Below are 19,257 nucleotides of genomic sequence, written 5' to 3' on the forward strand. Positions count from 1 at the left end.
CGGTAGTCTTGGACTCCATGCCACTGAACCCTGACCCGATTCTGTCAAGGATCGTGTGGTGACTGTCTGTGCACCAGTCTCCCCACGTTAAACAAAGTCACGCACAGGCATACTCCATAAAGGGGTACGCCCCTACCAGGAGGATCGTCATACTCGCTTCGAGTGACCGCCGATGATGATGACCGTTCACATTTGAACTGGTACAGTATCAATTCACTGCACCCGGGAGTCGATACCTCTACCAATTGTTTGTACTTTTGTGTGTGTTAATAGATGTTAATTGTTTGATAATAAAATTTAATTTTTTAATGTTCCATTTAAAGGCCTACTGAAACACACTACTACCGACCATGCAGTCTGATAGTTTATATATCAATGATGAAATCTTAACATTGCAACACATGCCAATACGGCCAGGTTAGCTTACTAAAGTGCAATTTTAAATTTCGCGCAAAATATCCTGCTGAAAACGTCTCGGTATGATGACGTCAGCGCGTGACGTCACGGATTGTAGAGGACATTTTGGGACAGCATGGTGGCCAGCTATTAAGTAGTCTGTTTTCATCGCAAAATTCCACAGTATTCTGGACATCTGTGTTGGTGAATCTTTTGCAATTTGTTCAATGAACAATGGAGACAGCAAAGAAGAAAGCTGTAGGTGGGAAGCGGTGTATTGCGGCCGACTGCAGCAACACAAACACAGCCGGTGTTTCATTGTTTACATTCCCGGAAGATGACAGTCAAGCTTTACCATTGGCCTGTGGAGAACTGGGACAACAGAGACTCTTACCAGGAGGAGGAGTTGGATGCGCAGACGCGGTACCGTGAGTACACATGCAGCTGCGGCTTCCAAACATTTGATCACTTGCCTGTACGTGTGTGCTGCTATGTGCATGTCACGTACGTAACTTTGGGGAAATATATGTGCTGTATGAACTTTGGGGAGGTGAACGATACTTTGGGCTATGGGATTGAGTGTGTTGTGCAGGTGTTTGAGTTGTATTGGCGGGTTATATGGACGGGAGGGGGGAGGTGTTTGTTATGCGGGATTAATTTGTGGCATATTAAATATAAGCCTGGTTGTGTTGTGGCTAATAGAGTATATATATGTCTTGTGTTTATTTACTGTTTTAGTCATTCCCAGCTGAATAACAGGTCCCACCCGCCTCTCACAGCATCTTCCCTATCTGAATCGCTCCCACTGCCCTCTAGTCCTTCACTCTCACTTTCCTCATCCACAAATCTTTCATCCTCGCTCAAATTAATGGGGAAATCGTCGCTTTCTCAGTCCGAATCGCTCTAGCTGCTGCTGACCATGATTGTAAACAATGTGCAGATGTGAGGAGCTCCATAACCTGTGACGTCACGCGCATATTGTCTGCTACTTCCAGTACAGGCAAGGCTTTTTTATCAGCGACCAAAAGTTGCGAACTTTATCGTCGATGTTCTCTACTAAATCCTTTCAGCAAAAATATGGCAATATCGTGAAATGATCAAGTATGACACATAGAATGGACCTGCTATCCCCGTTTAAATAAGAAAATCACATTTCAGTAGGCCTTTAAAAAAGTAGTTTTATACTTGTGAGTGTTGATGACACAGCTTTGCAACAGTTGATATTCTAGTTTCAAGCATGTTTTACTCAATATAGGTCATAACATCTCAGTAACAATCTGTAATATCTTACTGAGATAATTTAGGACCAAAACCCTTAAAACAAGTAAAACACTCTAACATAAAATCTGCTTAGTGAGAAGAATGATCTTATCAGACAGAAAATAAGCAAATATCACCCTTATTTGAGATATTTAATCTTACTTAAATTTCAGTTTTTGCAGTGTATAAAGCTTTAACGTGTTATGTTGCGCCCAACAAAGTGTTTATACTGTAAGTGTTGTGCTTATTACACACCAGCTGTTTGATTTTAAAATACATTTTAATTGTAGTTTTCACTAACAAATATGGAGGTGTTAAAATGTCCATGTAAAATCGCTAATGCTTATAGTAGCCTGCCTACGGCAAATCCAATGTAAACTAGCATCAAGCTAGTGCATTTTGGAAGAGTGTAGCCTAACTTTGGGTTTAAGCGTTTTCTTGGTTGTTGAAAATTGCAACATTACTTAGAGGGAGTTTGGCTGAGTCCACCCCCGGAGTGATTGTTTCCTTGTGACGTTTAGTGCAACAAACGTATGGAAATATGACACCGTTTGCTTTTAGGTGACACGGTACCCGGTAGTACCGACGGAATTCAGTCGTTGCATTATAAAAGTACCTAATTCGGTAGCCATCCCTAGCGGTATGTGGTGGAGTGAAACATGCATGACTGCATGATAAAGCAACTATGTCGTCAGTATGGAAAAAAAATCTGACATGGATCAATTTTGTAACAGCTTTGTAAAATACGGAGAAGACTGCCTGACAAAAACACACATACAAACACGATCTACCGTAAATTCTAGACTGTAGGACACTACTTTTTTCCTAAGCTTTGCACCCTGCTGCTTATAAAACGGTGCGGCTAATTTATGGATGTTTCTTCGCTGACGGTCATAAAGCAAATCGTTTTCACTAAACACATGCAAAGACATTTAAGTGGTGTGTTATTGTTTGTGCTATGGTGCCATCTTTTGAACAAACTTGCTCATTGCAGGTGCAGCTGAGTAAATGCTTACAAGTGTTTCCTGCTGTTGAAAGCTTTGAACCAGAAGTAGACTCGTCGAATCGTCCACAGCAATTATACTTGTATGGATTTAAAAAATAACTAAAAAATAACTAAAACCGTACTTACTTACTAAACCGTCCCATGTTTGAAGTCTTTAAGTGTGTTTTCCTGCATATTTGCACTTGCTATTGTAATGTAATGACATTAGCGCCGTTAGCATTAGCTAACATGCTAACACATTTACCAGTGTCTGTGTTAGTATTATTTACTATTTATTATTATTATTTACTTACAATCGCATGTTTTTGTATTGTTCCAGTTTCAAAATTTCCTCAGTAAATTCACCAAGATGTCACCGTGGAGTTAATGAGTCTGTAGAGCTGATTGGAGAGCGAGCTTCCGCAGCTAGTGGGTCCATGGCGATGACTTCTGTTTTGTTTGATTAGCCGTTTTACAGACATCGTTTGGAAACAATTAAAGTATGTAAATAATTATTTATATACACTTTCTGTGCAAATAACTAGAGATGTCCGATAATATTGGACTGCCGATATTATCGGCCGATAAATGCTTTAAAATGTAATATCGGAAATTATCGGTATCGGTTTCAAAAAGTAAAATGTATTCCTTTTTAAAACGCCGCTGTACGGAGTGGTACACGGACGTAGGGAGAAGTACAGAGCTCCAATAAACCTTAAAGGCACTGCCTTTGCGTGACGGCTCGATCACATAATATCTACGTTTTTTCACACACACAAGTGAATTCAAAGCATACTTGGTCAACAGCCATACATGTCACACTGAGGGTGGTCGTATAAACAACTTTAACATTGTTACAAATATGCGCCACACTGTAAACCCACACCAAACAAGAATGACAAACACATTTCGGGAGAACATCCGCACCGTAACACAACATAAACACAACAGAACAAATACCCAGAAACCCTTGCGGCACTAACTCTTCCGGGACGCTACAATATACACCCCCCGCTAACCCCAACCCTGCCCACCTCAACTTCCTCATGCTCTCTCAGAGAGAGCATATCCCAAATTCCAAGCTGCTGTTTTGAGGCAGGGCAGCACGGTGTAAGAGGGGTTAGTGCGTCTGCCTCACAATACGAAGGTCCTGAGTAGTCGTGAGTTCAATCCCAGCCTCGGGATCTTTCTGTGTGGAGTTTGCATGTTCTCCCCGTGACTGCGTGGGTTCCCTCCGGGTACTCCGGCTTCCTTCCACCTCCAAAAACATGCACCTGGGGATAGGTTGATTGGCAACACTAAATTGGCCCTAGTGTGTGAATGTGAGTGTGAATGTTGTCTGTCTATCTGTGTTGGCCCCGCCATGAGGTGGCGACTTGTCCAGGGTGCACCCCTCCTTCCGCCCGAAAGCAGCTGTGATAGGCTTCAGCACCCCCCGCGACCCCAAAAGAAAAAAGTGGTAGAAAATGGATGGATGTTTTGAGGCATGTTAAAAAAATAATGCACATTGTGACTTCAATAATTAATATGGCAGTGCCATGTTGGCATTTTTTTCCATAACATGAGTTGATTTATTTTGGAAAACCTTGTTACATCCAGCGGGGCATCACAACAAAATTAGGCATAATATGTGTTAATTCCACGACTGTATATATCGGTATCGGTTGATATCGGAATCTGTAATTAAGAGTTGGACATCCATCCATTCATCCATCTTCTTCCGCTTATCCGAGGTCGGGTCGCGGGGGCAGCAGCCTAAGCAGGGAAGCCCAGACTTCCCTCTCCCCAGCCACTTCGTCCAGCTCTTCCTGTGGGACCCCGAGGCGTTCCCAGGCCAGCCAGGAGACATAGTCTTCCCAACGTGTCCTGGGTCTTCCCCGCGGCCTCCTACCGGTCGGACGTGCCCTAAACACCTCCCTAGGGAGGCGTTCGGGTGGCATCCTGACCAGATGCCCGAACCACCTCATCTGGCTCCTCTCGATGTGGAGGAGCAGCGGCTTTACTTTGAGCTCCCCCCGGATGGCAGAGCTTCTCACCCTATCTCTAAGGGAGAGCCCCGCCATCCGGCGGAGGAAACTCATTTCGGCCGCTTGTACCCGTGATCTTGTCCTTTCGGTCATAACCCAAAGCTCATGACCATAGGTGAGGATGGGAACGTAGATCGACCGGTAAATTGAGAGCTTTGCCTTCCGGCTCAGCTCCTTCTTCACCACAACGGATCGATACATCGTCCGCATTACTGAAGACGCCGCACCGATCCGCCTGTCGATCTCACGATCCACTCTTCCCTCACTCGTGAACAAGACTCCGAGGTACTTGAACTCCTCCACTTGTTCAACAATATCGGAATATCGGATATCGGCAAAAAGGCCATTATCGGACATCTCTACAAATTTGCTCATTTTGCAACGTATCTGCGACTTGTAGTCGGGTGCGGCTAATATATGGAAACATGTTGTTTTTTTTCAAAAATGTTGTGGGTGCGGCTTACATACCGATGCACTCAACAGTCCGGAAAATATGATACTTAATATTATCAGTAAAGGAAAACAGTAAAAGGAAAAACAAGCATGTACTAAAATCTGTAACATAGTAGTTTTTACTATATCGTCCAAATATCTCAACTTGAAATTGACTGAGAGCCGTGCAGCAAACCTCTCCCATGTCTGTTTTTTTTTTCCATAGTTGCGATAGTGTGAAATGGTTTAATATTTTGCTCCATTAAACTAATTACTGACTTAAGTGGATAGAGAGCTTGTGTCTGCCAAAGGCCCCGTAGACCCCCAGGGGCTCTCTTGAGCAGCACAACTGACATGCACTTCTGCTCACTGACTCTGTCGCTCCAACTGTGCCAGCTTCTCCCATCAGGGGTCTTGTACACAACTTATCACCCCCCCCACAGCCCTTGTACTATATATGTCGTCCTTCTCCAATGCAGCCTTTACATCAGCGGAAGACATGATGGTGTCCTTTCAACACTATTACAGGTGAGCATGCACTGTATACAGGCAGACATATCATCTATGAAAGGACTTATTTCCTGGCAGCAGACCCCCCCCATCGAAGCTGCTCCAATGTCAACAAAATAAGATGCTTTGCCGCTGAGAAAAAATGAAACTGTTCAAAGCTTGTCAGCAAAAGTAACATGATGTGTTTATTCTGGGAGAGTCCATGGTCGCAACCTATAGACTGACAAGTTCAATAAACCCACCAGGGGCCATTGACTTGATACATTTCAGTCATTCAATTCATACTTATTTGCTAACATACACTATATTGCCAAAAGTATTTGGCCACCCACCCAAATGATCAGAATCAGGTGTCCTAATCACTTGGCCCGGCCACAGGTGTATAAAATCAAGCACTTAGGTATGGAGACTGTTTCTACAAACATTTGTGAAAGAATGGGCCGCTCTCAGGAGCTCTGTGATTTCCAGCTTGGAACTGTCATAGAATGCCACCTGTGCAACAAATCCAGTCGTAAAATGTCCTCGCTCCTAAATATTCCAAAGTCAACTGTCGGCTTTATTATAAGAAAGTGGAAGAGTTTGGGAACAACAGCAACTCAGCCACAAAGTGGTAGGCCACGTAAACTGACAGAGAGGGGTCAGTGGATGCTGAATTGCATAGTGCAAAGACTTTCTGCACAGTCAGTTGCTACAGAGCTCCAAACTTCATGTGATCTTCCATTTAGCCCACGTACAGTACGCAGAGAGCTTCATGGAATGGGTTTCCATGGCCGAGCAGCTGCATCTAAGCCATACATCACCAAGTCCAATGCAAAGCGTCGGATGCAGTGGTGTGAAGCACGTCGCCACTGGACTCGAGAGCAGTGGAGACGCCTTCTCTGGATGAACGATATTATATATATATTTCTGAGATGATAAAAACAGTTTTTGGTCAGTTGACGACAGTGACCTTTCCAAAGACATGGACTGATCCAACACAACCCCAAGGTTTCTGAGGCTGCTTTTAACAGACGCACCCAGAGCACCAAGGGAGTTCTTGATCAGGGGGATCTTTTAATCGGGAGCAATTATCAGAGTTTCCGTTTTGTTTGAATTTATCTGGAGGAAATTTGAGGACAACCAGTTTTAAATAGAGGATACACACTCCAAGAACTCAGATAACAAGTGAAACTCTGAATCTCTGAAGGAAAATCTGCATAGAAATTATAAGAAACATGTGAACTGACGCCGCTCCGCTAGAGCTCCCCTTCACACTCGCTTTCTCGGTTCAACAACCCCGTAACTTAAATGAATGTCCGCAACTCAAAGCGTAACAAAAAGCCGATAGGCGGTTCGTATCTCAGAATACTCGTAAGTTGAGGTGCCAGTGTGATTGTAAAGCGAGCACTGCAAAAACTGAAATCTAAGTAAGATTAAATATCTCAAATAAGGGTGATATTTGCTTATTTTCTGTCTGATAAGATAATTCTTCTCACTAAGCAGATTTTATGTTTGAGTGTTTTACTTATTTTAAGGGTTTTGGTCCTAAATGATCTCAGTAAGATATTACAGCTTGTTGCTGAGATTTGATGACCTATATTGAGTAAAACATGCTTGAAACTAGAATATCAATTGTTGCAAAGCTGTGTCATCAACACTCACAAGTATAAAACTACTTTTTTAAAGTAAAAATTTCTTATTTCAAGCATGAAATAAAAAATCATGACTTTGACACAATTGTGTCTCATAATTAAAACAGACTTTGCTGTTTTATTTTCAATAAAACAATAGAACATACGTACTCATATAGTAGTACAGTTGGCACAGTACAGTAAACTGACAGTTAATATTTAAACATTTAACATGTGACATTTCAAACAATTTCGAACAGAAATAGTTCATGCACATTCAGATAAATTCTTCAAAATTACAATTAAAAAAAATGTGGCCGCGGGCAGGGCTGTATATATGCGCACTAATTGACTGAAAGAGCACGCACTTGGCGCGATGATGTCATGTTATCGATGGAAAAATGCATTTTTAGACCATATGATTTGCCTGAGCGGCTAGGAGACCCCGAGAGTAACAAGCGGTTGCCTTGTTGCCTTTCCATTAAGAACAATAAATCAGTTTTCAGTATAAGTTTGCTGGTTTCAAGAAATGTAATGCTGAGCGCAGACCATTATGTCAAGATAATGGCATTAGCATTTACTTCATTTTGTCATGACGTGGACTATGGGGTGTTTGTTTTCCCGAGATGCAAGAGAAGTTAGATCGGACATGGCTTGGAGGTAAATACATGATTTGATTTAACACTATACAAAAGGAACAAACTAAAGGCGCGTACAAAGGCGGAGGTACAAACTTGGCTAATGAATACAAAAGACACTTAGACAGAAACTATGGACATGAAAAACTACACCTTCTGTGACGTGAAAAACAAACACTTACGTGGCATGGCATGAAGCATAAACTAGGGAATAAACAGGACATGATAATGACAGTGGTAAACAGAGTTAATGTCGCCAGGCTGACTTCCTGGCAACTATCGGCTTAAATAGTCGTGAACATGATTAGCAACAGGTGCGTGAGTGCAAACGTGAAACAGGTGGAACTAATGGGTTGCTATGGCGACCAAACAGGAACTAAAAAGAGTCCAAAAACCAAACAGGACATAACTTAAAGGCCTACTGAAATGCAATTTTCTTATTTAAACGGGGATGGCAGGTCCATTCTATGTGTCATACTTGATCATTTCGCGATATTGCCATATTTTTGCTGAAAGGATTTAGTAGAGAACATCTACGATAAAGTTCGCAACTTTTGGTCGCTGATAAAAAAGCCTTGCTTGTAGCGGAAGTAGCAGACGAGTAGCGTGACGTCACAGGTTGTGGAGCTCCTCACATCTGCACATTGTTTACAATCATGGCCACCAGCAGCGAGAGCGATTCGGACGGAGAAAGCGACGATTTCCCCATTAATTTGAGCGAGGATGAAAGATTTGTGGATGAGGAAAGTGAGAGTGAAGGACTAGAGGGTAGTGGGAGCGATTCAGATAGGGAAGATGCTGTGAGAGGCGGGTGGGACCTGATATTCAGCTGGGAATGACTAAAACAGTAAATAAACACAAGACATATATATACTCTATTAGCCACACCACAACGAGGCTTATATTTAGTATGCCACAAATTAATCCCGCATAACAAACACCTCCCCCATCCTGTCCATATAACCCACCAAGACAACTCAAACACCTGCACAACACACCCAATCCCACAGCCCAAAGTACCGTTCACCTCCCCAAAGTTCATACAGCACATGTATTTCTCCAAAGTTCCCAAAGTTACGTACGTGACATGCACATAGCGGCACGCACGTACGGGCAAGCGATCAAATGTTTGGAAGCCGCAGCTGCATGCGTATTCACGGTACCGCGTCTGCGCATCCAACTCAAAGTCCTCCTGGTAAGAGTCTCTGTTGTCCCAGTTCTCCACAGGCCAATGGTAAAGCTTGACAGTCATCTTCCGGGAATGTAAACAATGAAACACCGGCTGTGTTATCCGGCACAACAGTCAAGGGGTGCATTCTACGGCGGGGGTGCGTTATCCGGCACAACACCTGCCGCAATACACCGCTTCCCACCTACAGCTTTCTTCTTTGCTGTCTTCATTGTTCATTGAACAAATTGCAAAAGATTCACCAACACAGATGTCCAGAATACTGTGGAATTTTGTGATTAAAACAGACGACTTAATAGCTGGCCACCATGCTGTCCCAAAATGTCCTCTACAATCTGTGACGTCACGCGCAGGCGTCATCATACCGAGACGTTTTCAGCAGTATCTTTTGCTCGAAATTTAAAATTGCACTTTAGTAAACTGTATTGGCATGTGTTGCAATGTTAAGATTTCATCATTGATATATAAACTAACAGACTGCGTGGTCGGTAGTAGTGGGTTTCAGTAGGCCTTTAAACAAAACATGATCACAGACATGACAAATTTAAGAATATTTTTTAACATATTGAGCAAAAACGTCTCTCTTTTTTTTTTTCTACCAAGAAAAGTGCACTTGTTATTAGTGAGAATATACTTATTTTAAGGTATTTTTGGGTTCATTGAGGTGAGCTAATTTGACTTGTTTTGGAAAGTCTTAACAAGCCACGTTTTCTTGTTCTATTGGCAGATAATTTTGCTTAGTTCAAATAAAATACCCCTAATTTTTGTATTTTTTTCCCCTTGTTTTTCACCACTGACTTTTTGCAGTGAGACTAATGTGGGAATTGTTTTCTGTCGTTGTGTCAGGCATAGGTGATCAGTCCAGGGTGTACCCAGTTCCAGCTTCCCCATGACCCTGTATAAAACAACCCCAGTAAAGAACAATCTTTATTAGTAGTCCATACATGCATATGTAGACACTCACGGAGGTCTATAAATCACTAGAAAAGAAACACCTAAACAAAGATATTGATTACCACTCATTGATTTTTACTGCACTTTTGGGCTTGGGCTCACACAGATGTTTAAATAAAGATCTACCCTCAGTGTGAGTAAATGTGCCTACTCCTTGGGAGCTAATTGGTGTTTCCCAGTCCTATTATTACAGCCTCCAATCTGTTACCCTCTTTACAACGGAAACCCGCATGGGGTTTTATAAATACACATTTCGAATTTGCTGCCTGGTGACAGCTCAAGTTTTTTTCTTTTTTTTTAATGAGCGGGCAGATATGAAGTGCGTAGTGTTTGCCAACAGAGCCAGATGTTGGGGGTTTAAACAAGGACTTACATAAGAAGTGTCTCTCGGTGGCGACTGTGGAAGAAAAAGACAGCACTTTGTAAAAAAAAAAAAAAAAAGACGGTTGTTTACATTCGGAATTCTGCAAAGGAAGAATTTGTTTTCAAGAAAACCTAAGTTTGAAAAGGTTGGACACATTTTTAGCTTGCATTTCACAGTCAAGCATAACTCAAGATGTAACATAATTCTGCATACTCGCTAAGTGAAGTCTGCTTGGAAAAATAGTCTGATGCTCCATTTTAATTAATTTGCCAATATGTCACATTTTCTTAAAGGCCTACTGAAACCCACTACTACCGACCACGCAGTCTGATAGTTTATACATCAATGATGAAATCTTAACAATGCAACACATGCCAATACGGCCGGGTTAGCTTACTAAAGTGCAATTTTAAACTTTGCGCGAAATATCCTGCTGAAAATGTCTCGGTATGATGACGTCAGCGCGCGACGTCACGGATTGTAGAGGACATTTTGGGAGAGCATGGTGGCCAGCTATTAAGTCGTCTGTTTTCATCGCAAAATTCCACAGTATTCTGGACATCTGTGTTGGTGAATCTTTTGCAAGAAGAAAGCTGTAGGTGGGAAGTGGCGTATTGCGGGCGACTGCAGCAACACAGCCGGTGTTTCATTGTTTACATTCCCGGAAGATGACAGTCAAGCTTTACCATTGGCCTGTGGAGAACTGGGACAACAGAGACTCTTACCAGGAGGACTTTGAGTTGGATGCGCAGACGAGGTACCGTGAGTACCCATGCAGCTGCGGCTTCCAAACATTTGATCGCTTGCCCGTATGCGCGTGCCGCTATGTGCATGTCACGTACGTAACTTTGGGGAAATATATGTGCTGTATGAACTTTGGGGAGGTGAACGGTACTTTGGGCTGTGGAATTGAGTGTGTTGTGCAGGTGTTTGAGTTGTATGTACAACCCATTTATTGGCAGGTTATATGGAGGGGAGGGAGGAGGCTTTAATTTGATTAATTTGTGGCATATCAAATATAAGCTTGGTTGTGTTGTGGCTAATAGAGTATATATGTCTTGTGTTTATTTACTGTTTTAATCATTCCCAGCTGAATATCAGGTCCCACCCGCCTCTCACAGCATCTTCCCTATCTGAATCGCTCCCACTGCCCTCTAGTCCTTCACTCTCACTTTCCTCATCCACAAATCTTTCATCCTCGCTCAAATTAATGGGGAAATCGTCGCTTTTTCGGTCGGAATCGCTCTCGCTGCTGGTAGCCATGATTATAAACAATGTGCAGATGTGAGGAGCTCCACAACCTGTGACATCACGCGCATATCGTCTGCTACTTCCGGTACAGGCAAGGCTTTTTTATCAGCGACCAAAAGTTGCGAACTTTATCGTCGATATTCTCTACTACATCCTTTCAGCAAAAATATGGCAATATCGCGAAATGATCAAGTATGACACATAGAATGGACCTGCTATCCCCGTTTAAATAAGAAAATCGCATTTCAGTAGGCCTTTAATGTTAGTGTAAAGCAGGGGTGTCAAACTCATTTTAGATCAGGGGCCACATGGAGAAAAGTCTACTCCCAAGTGGACCGGACTGGTAAAATTACGGCACGATAACTTAAAAATAAAGACAACTTCAGATGGTTTTCTTTGTTTAAAAATAGAACAAGCACATTCAGAAAATGTACAAATCATAATGTTGTTGTTTTTTTACACTTACATGTTGCAGTTAATTCTATTCAGTCCGTGTACCTTCCGTTCATTCTATTTCCAATTCTGAAACGCAAATCAAAAAGCAAAGTTAGGGCCGTTTTTCGATTTTTACTACACATGGCAGATTTGAAAACAAACAAAAAAGGGTTGATTTTCATTAAACTATTGCCATAAAATTGGATTTTGTGCAGTTTTCCTTTTATGGATTTTTATTTTTCCAGATAAACACAAAAATCTAATATATATTCATCCAAAATGCAAAAATGCGTGGCTATCCATGTGATGACAAATTGAAGCAGTATTTTAGCTTTTCCTTTGCGTTTAGCATGTTTTTAACATAACGCTAACATCTTTGTTCAGCTGGAGTCCTATTGTCCTTTTAAAAAAGTGTCATTAAATAGTTGTCCAACTTTTGTTTCAGAGATGAAAATAGAAAAAAATGGCCCAAAATGTGTTTTGTTCATTTGCATTTAAGAATTGGAAATAGAATGAACGGAAGGGTACACGGACTGTATTCTATCTTTATTTGTCGTTATTCATACTTTTTGAATAAATTACGTGATAATGTTCATCAGTCAACTCAATGGTGTTAATTTTCAATCTATCAAAATAAAAAAATAATATCAAAATCAAATTACAGGATGTTATTTATGTAGTTTCCTCAACATCATGTGGTTTATTTTTATTTTTTTACATATGTAGCATCATCTACAAAGATACAAATGATTGCTATTGCGACATCTAGTGGACACATTTAAAACAGCAGTTTCTTTTATTCAAAAATCCATCCATTCATCTATTCTTTCATTCTCAAAATAATCTTACTTATCTCATCATATGAAATATGGCTTGCTTCACCAATTATTATTTATTTATTTTTATTGTGATTACTTATGGAGTATATTGTGAATAAATTTAGAACAGGAAGTGAACAAAAGTTTTAGCAACTGTTATGTAAAAGAAAAGGGGTAGGATTAAATAAGCTCTGCTTCTTCCTACTCCTTTTCGAACATGTTGAAAAGAGAAACTGGAAATTGTGATGTATCATGTTGTATGCTTGCATGTTCGAAATAAACTCAAACTCAAACTAAACATTTCGGCTCATTTTTATACTCGGCAAACTCATCCTGCGGGCCGGATAAAACCTGTCCACGGGCCTGATTCGGCCCGCTGGCTGTACGTTTGACACCCCTGCTGTAAACAGTATTTTTACGTTTTTTTTCTAAATCAGACTCTTTCGAATGTGGTCAAAAATCCAATATGAACCTGATGCGACTGCAGTCTAAATGGTTGGATTGTGTTCGTACTACCTGTTTACTTACAGCGCCACGTATGGCGATGCAAAGTATTACATCATTTTCCCCCTGGAAACGTCTCCACCTGGATGTGACTCACTATTGATGGGACAATGTGGGGACGCATTAAATTCTATTCAACCCAACAAAAAAAAACGAATCAAACGTTGCTGTGGGGACATGCCCTGAGGCCAACTCAAATCGGGGCTATGCTCACTTTGTTAACACACTGCAGCGGATGAGATGTCTTGTTGTATGCACAACACCCATTCCATTTACATGAGAGACCACATTTTTTGTAAAGGGAGCGACGACATAAAAAGATCGAATTTAAAAATAAATACAAACCCCGTTTCCATATGAGTTGGGAAATTGTGTTAGATGTAAATATAAACGGAATACAATTATTTGCAAATCCTTTTACACCCATATTCAATTGAATGCACTACAAAGACAACATATTTGATGTTCAAACTCAAACATTTTTTTTTTTTTTTTTTGCAAATAATAATTAACTTAGAATTTCACGGCTGCAACACGTGCCAAAGTAATTGGGAAAGGGCATGTTCACCACTGTGTTACATGGCCTTTCCTTTTAACAACACTCAGTAAACGTTTGGGAACTGAGGAGACACATTTTTTAAGCTTCTCAGGTGGAATTCTTTCCCATTCTTGCTTGATGTACAGCTTAAGTTGTTCAACATTCCGGGTGTCTCCATTGTGGTATTTTAGGCTTCATAATGTGCCACATATTTTCAATGGGAGACAGGTCTGGACTACAGGTGGGCCAGGAAAGTACCCGCACTCTTTTACTACGAAGCCATGTCGATGTAACACATGGCTTGGCATTGTCTTGCTGAAATAAGCAGGGGCGTCCATGGTAACGTTGCTTTGATGGCAACATATGTTGCTCCAAAACCTGTATGTACCTTTCAGCATTAATGGCGCCTTCACAGATGTGTAAGTTACCCATGTCTTGGGCACTAATACACCCCGATACCATCACAGATGCTGGCTTTTACACTTTGCGCCTATAACAATCTGTATGGTTGTTATCCTCTTTGGTCCGGAGGACACGACGTCCACAGTTTCCAAAAACAATTTGAAATGTGGACTCGTCAGACCACAGAACACTTTTCCACTTTGTATCAGTCCATCTTAGATGAGTTCAGGCCCAGCGAAGCCGACGGCGTTTCTGGGTGTTGTTGATAAACGGTTTTCGGCTTGCATAGGAGAGTTTTAACTTGCACTTACAGATGTAGCGACCAACTGTAGTTACTGAAGTGTTCCTGAGCCCATGTGGTGATATCCTTTACACACTGATGTCGCTTGTTGATGCAGTACAGCCTGAGGGATCAAAGGTCACGGGCTTAGCTGCTTATGTGCAGTGATTTCTCCAGATTCTCTGAACCCTTTGATGATATTACGGACTGTAGATGGTGAAATCCCTAAATTCCTTGCAATAGCTGGTTGAGAAAGGTTTTTCTTAAACTTTTCAACAATTTGCTCACGCATTTGTTGACAAAGTGGTGACCCTCGCCCCATCCTTGTTTGTGAATGACTGAGCATTTCATGGAATCTACTTTTATACCCAATCATGGCACCCACCTGCTCCCAATTTGCCTGTTCACCTGTGGGATGTTCCAAATAAGTGATTGATGAGCATTCCTCAACTTTATCAGTATTTATTGCCACATTTCCCAACTTCTTTGTCACGTGTTGCTGGCATCAAATTCTAAAGTTAATGATTATTTGCAAAAAAAAAAAAAAAATGTATCAGTTTGAACATCAAATATGTTGTCTTTGTAGCATATTCAACTGACCATGGGTTGAAAATGATTCGCAAATCATTGTATTCCGTTTATATTTACATCTAACACAATTTCCCAACTCATATGGAAACGGGGTTTGTACAAATTGGGCATCATACTGCAGTGTAAACATAGCCACAGTTGAGTTAAAGCAGGGGTCTGCATGCGCCTCTTTAGCGCCGCCCTAGTGGCTCCCTGGACCTCTTTCAGAGATGTGTGAAAATGGAAAGAGATGAAGAAAATATTGTATTTTTTGTTTTAATATATTTTTTGTAGGAGAACTAGAGTATTTGGCAAGCACTGTTTTGTTCTACTAATTTCAGCGATCCTTGAACTCATCGTAGTTTGTTTACATCAGGGGTGCTCATTACGTCGATCGCGAGCTACCGGTCGATCTCGGAGGGTGTGTCAGTCGATCACCAGCCAGGCATTAAAAAAATAGTCCTAAAAATGAGCGATCATAAATCTTCACTATGACGTCACTTTCGTCACTTGATTGACATTCACGGCACCCGAGGGTCTTCTGAGATGACGCTGGCTGCTGCCAGCTCATTAAAATTACCGACTGGAAGGCGAGAAACACTTTATTTCAACAGACTCTGGCGCCGTACCTGTCGTCAAAACTCCAAAGACCGACTGCACAGTTGCACAATAAAAGCTCTGCTTCATCCTGCCTGCGCTACCAAAATACGAGTCTCAGAAAGCTGGCGTGCACAAGCTAGCAAGCTACGGAGTTTGCCAACAATGTATTTTTTGTAAAGTGTATACAAAGGAGTACGGAAGCTGGATGAATAAGATGCCAAAAAGCAACCACTTTCATGTGGTATTGGACAGAAAGGAGGACTTTTTTTCTCCTCCATTCGAAAATGCGGACCTTATCAGCACTACTGTCTGATTCCAATCAATGCAAGTCATCAGAATCAGGTAATACACCAACTTATATTCTTGTCTTCATGAAAGAAAGGAATCTATATGTGTTAAATATGCTTGTATTATCTTTAAACACCTTTAACTTGTTAACAATATTAACTATATGTGTTAAACATGCTTGTATTATCTTTAAACACCTTTAATTTGTTAACAATATTAACTATATGTGTTAAACATGCTTGTATTATCTTTAAACACCTTTAACTTGTTAACAATATTAATTATATGTGTTAAACATGCTTGTATTATCTTTAAACACCTTTAACTTATTACCAATATTAACTATAAGCGTTAAACATGCTTGTATTATTTTTAAATACCTTTAACTTGTTAACAATATTAACTATGTGTTAAACATTCTTGTATTATCATTAAACACCTTTAATTTATTAACAATATTACCTATATGTATTAAACATACTTGTATTATCATTAAACACCTTTAACTTGTTAACAATATTAACTATATGTGTTAAACATGCTTGCGTTATCTTTAAACACCTTTAACGTATTAACAATATTAACTATATGTGTTAAACATGCTTGTATTATCATTAAACACCTTTAACTTGTTAACAATATTAACTATATGTATTAAACATACTTGTATTTTCATTAAACACCTTTAATGTATTAACAATATTAACTATATGTGTTAAACATGCTTGCGTTATCTTTAAACACCTTTAACGTATTAACAATATTAACTATATGTGTTAAACATGCTTGCATTATCATTAAACACCTTTAACTTGTTAACAAAAACATATGTTTCATAAATAAGTAAATATAAATTATATATATGAATGAGGTAGATCCCCACAACTTGATCGATTGAAAAGTAGCTCGCCTGCAGAAAAAGTGTGAGCACCCCTGGTTTACATGTACAACTTAAGTCGCGGCGTGATGTGACAGGTGGTGACAGTACACCTACTTTGAGACTGAGCTATATTGATGCATGGTTGGTTATGGTTTAAAGTCATATCCAACAATTGCGGCAACGACTTTTTACCGTCAACTGAGTTTCGTTTTTTAATGATTTCTGCTGGCGGTGTGCCTCTGGATTTTTTCAATGCAAAAAATGTGCCTTGGCTCAAAAAAGGTTGAAAAACACTGCAGTAAATAATGTGAAAATAAGAAAAGAATCCCCTGTGTAGGTATTCTCAAACTGTCCTTGACATTCACATTCCTCTGATCAGCAGACTTCCTCAAACTAATGACCAATTGTTTGCCTTGATTGGTTAACCGGCGTCTCCTCTGAGCTCACTGTAACCTTAATTTTGTGTCTACGACATGTCGATGCCAAGCTCCCTCCTGGCGGACAGTTGGGATTCACACAAGTTCTTCCTCTGGGAAACACAAAAGTAACCATCCCCTTGAACAGACCTCAAAGGTACCAGAATTAACCCTGTCTTCCCTCATTTCAAAGAAACAAGAGAAGCAAAAAGCAATTTGAGGTAAAACGAGCAGATCCAGCACATGACCCTGGCAGCCGCAAGGCCATTCCCATGGCCCTCTCTCTGGCACGGTGTACGTAGGCCCTTAGAGCAGCTGGGAACATCATGGGTCTCCAGCATGCCCCAGATGTTCCTCTCACCCCTCTTTTTACTCGTTCCTAGTTGTTTGTCACGCTTCCACGAGAAGGGAAAAACTCTCTAAATAGGATTCCAGATGTGAGATTGCTGGTTTTGCAATGGTTCCACAATAATGAAGTCGGGTAAAATGGGATCTGCTTGTGTCTCTGTGACAACATTCAGTAAATGTTTTAATGATGTCAAACCGCATCGAAAATCAATCATCAATCAATGTTTATTTATATAGCCCTAAATCACAAGTGTCTCAAAGGGCTGCACAAGCCACAACGACATCCTCGGTTCAGATCCCACATCAGGGCAAGGAAAAACTCAACCCAGTGGGATGACAATGGGAAACCCCGTCCCCCCTCTAGGGTGATCGGTGCAATGGACGTCGAGTAGATCCAAACATATTATTGTGAAAGTCCAGTCCATAGTGGGTCTAACATAATAGTGAGAGTCCAGTCCATAGTGGGGCTAGCATGTGACCATCCCGAGCAGAGACAGGTCAGCAGCGCAGAGATGTCCCCAACCGATGCATAGGCAAAAGGTGCTCTGGACAGCCAGCACTTAATCCATGGCCAATGGTCATAGGTTTCTATGAATTAATTAGTTACAGCACTTTACCTCGGATTTCGTATACCCCGCTGTGGGGGGGGGGGGGGGGGCGTGGCCTGCGGACCTGCAGCGAAGCGGGGTGTGTCAGGACCGGCTTCGAGATCAGTGACAGGTGCGTAGATGACACAGCCGTGAGTGTTTGTCTGATCACCTATCGTTCTGTTAAAGGCAGCAGTCGGGAAGGAGAGGGGGTTGTTGATGGTGGAAAACGAGCGAGAGCGAGAGAAAACTTTAACATGGGTTGAAAAGCACAAGAAGGACAACTTATTGCAAAATAAATCATTGTTCACACTAGGGATGTCCCGATCCGATATTTGGATCGGATCGGCCGCCGATATTTGCCAAAAAATGCGTATCGGCAAGGCATGGGAAAATGCCTATCCAGATCCAGTTTTAAAAAAAAGTCTGGTCCGTGTTTTCCAACGCACCTATTTAAATAATACATTTCACTTTTCTGCTGCTCCCTAATTTCCGTTCCGCATTTTCCAGCACACCTTCAACACATCCACAGGTCTGTGGATTCTCACGCAGTTGATTTTAGCTGCTGGCATTACACGACAGGCTCTTTTCACTCTTTCCTGTGTCTCCCTCTCACAGACAGCAAGCGCACCTTCTTACACACGTCACATACTGTCACGTCATACGTCACATACTGTCACGTCATACGTCACGTACGTATACGCCCTCCCCAAGCAGGTAGCAGCATGGCTAACGTTAGCTGTGATGCTAGCGCAGCCGTGCGAGCAACGCTCCCTCTAAGGTGCGTGCCTGTGCTATTGCGCACGGCAAATCTATGCCACGCACAAAAACAAATAAAAAAATAAGCGCATAACAATTTTCGACACACGGACACGACAGAGAAAACAGTTTACGTCATCATTGTTCAAATATTGTAACGTCTGTCGAGACGCTTATCTCCATTTGGTGCCACACGCCCACACCATCAAAATGCCG

Source organism: Nerophis lumbriciformis, linkage group LG14, assembly GCF_033978685.3.
Source record: "Nerophis lumbriciformis linkage group LG14, RoL_Nlum_v2.1, whole genome shotgun sequence".
Taxonomy (NCBI): domain Eukaryota; kingdom Metazoa; phylum Chordata; class Actinopteri; order Syngnathiformes; family Syngnathidae; genus Nerophis; species Nerophis lumbriciformis.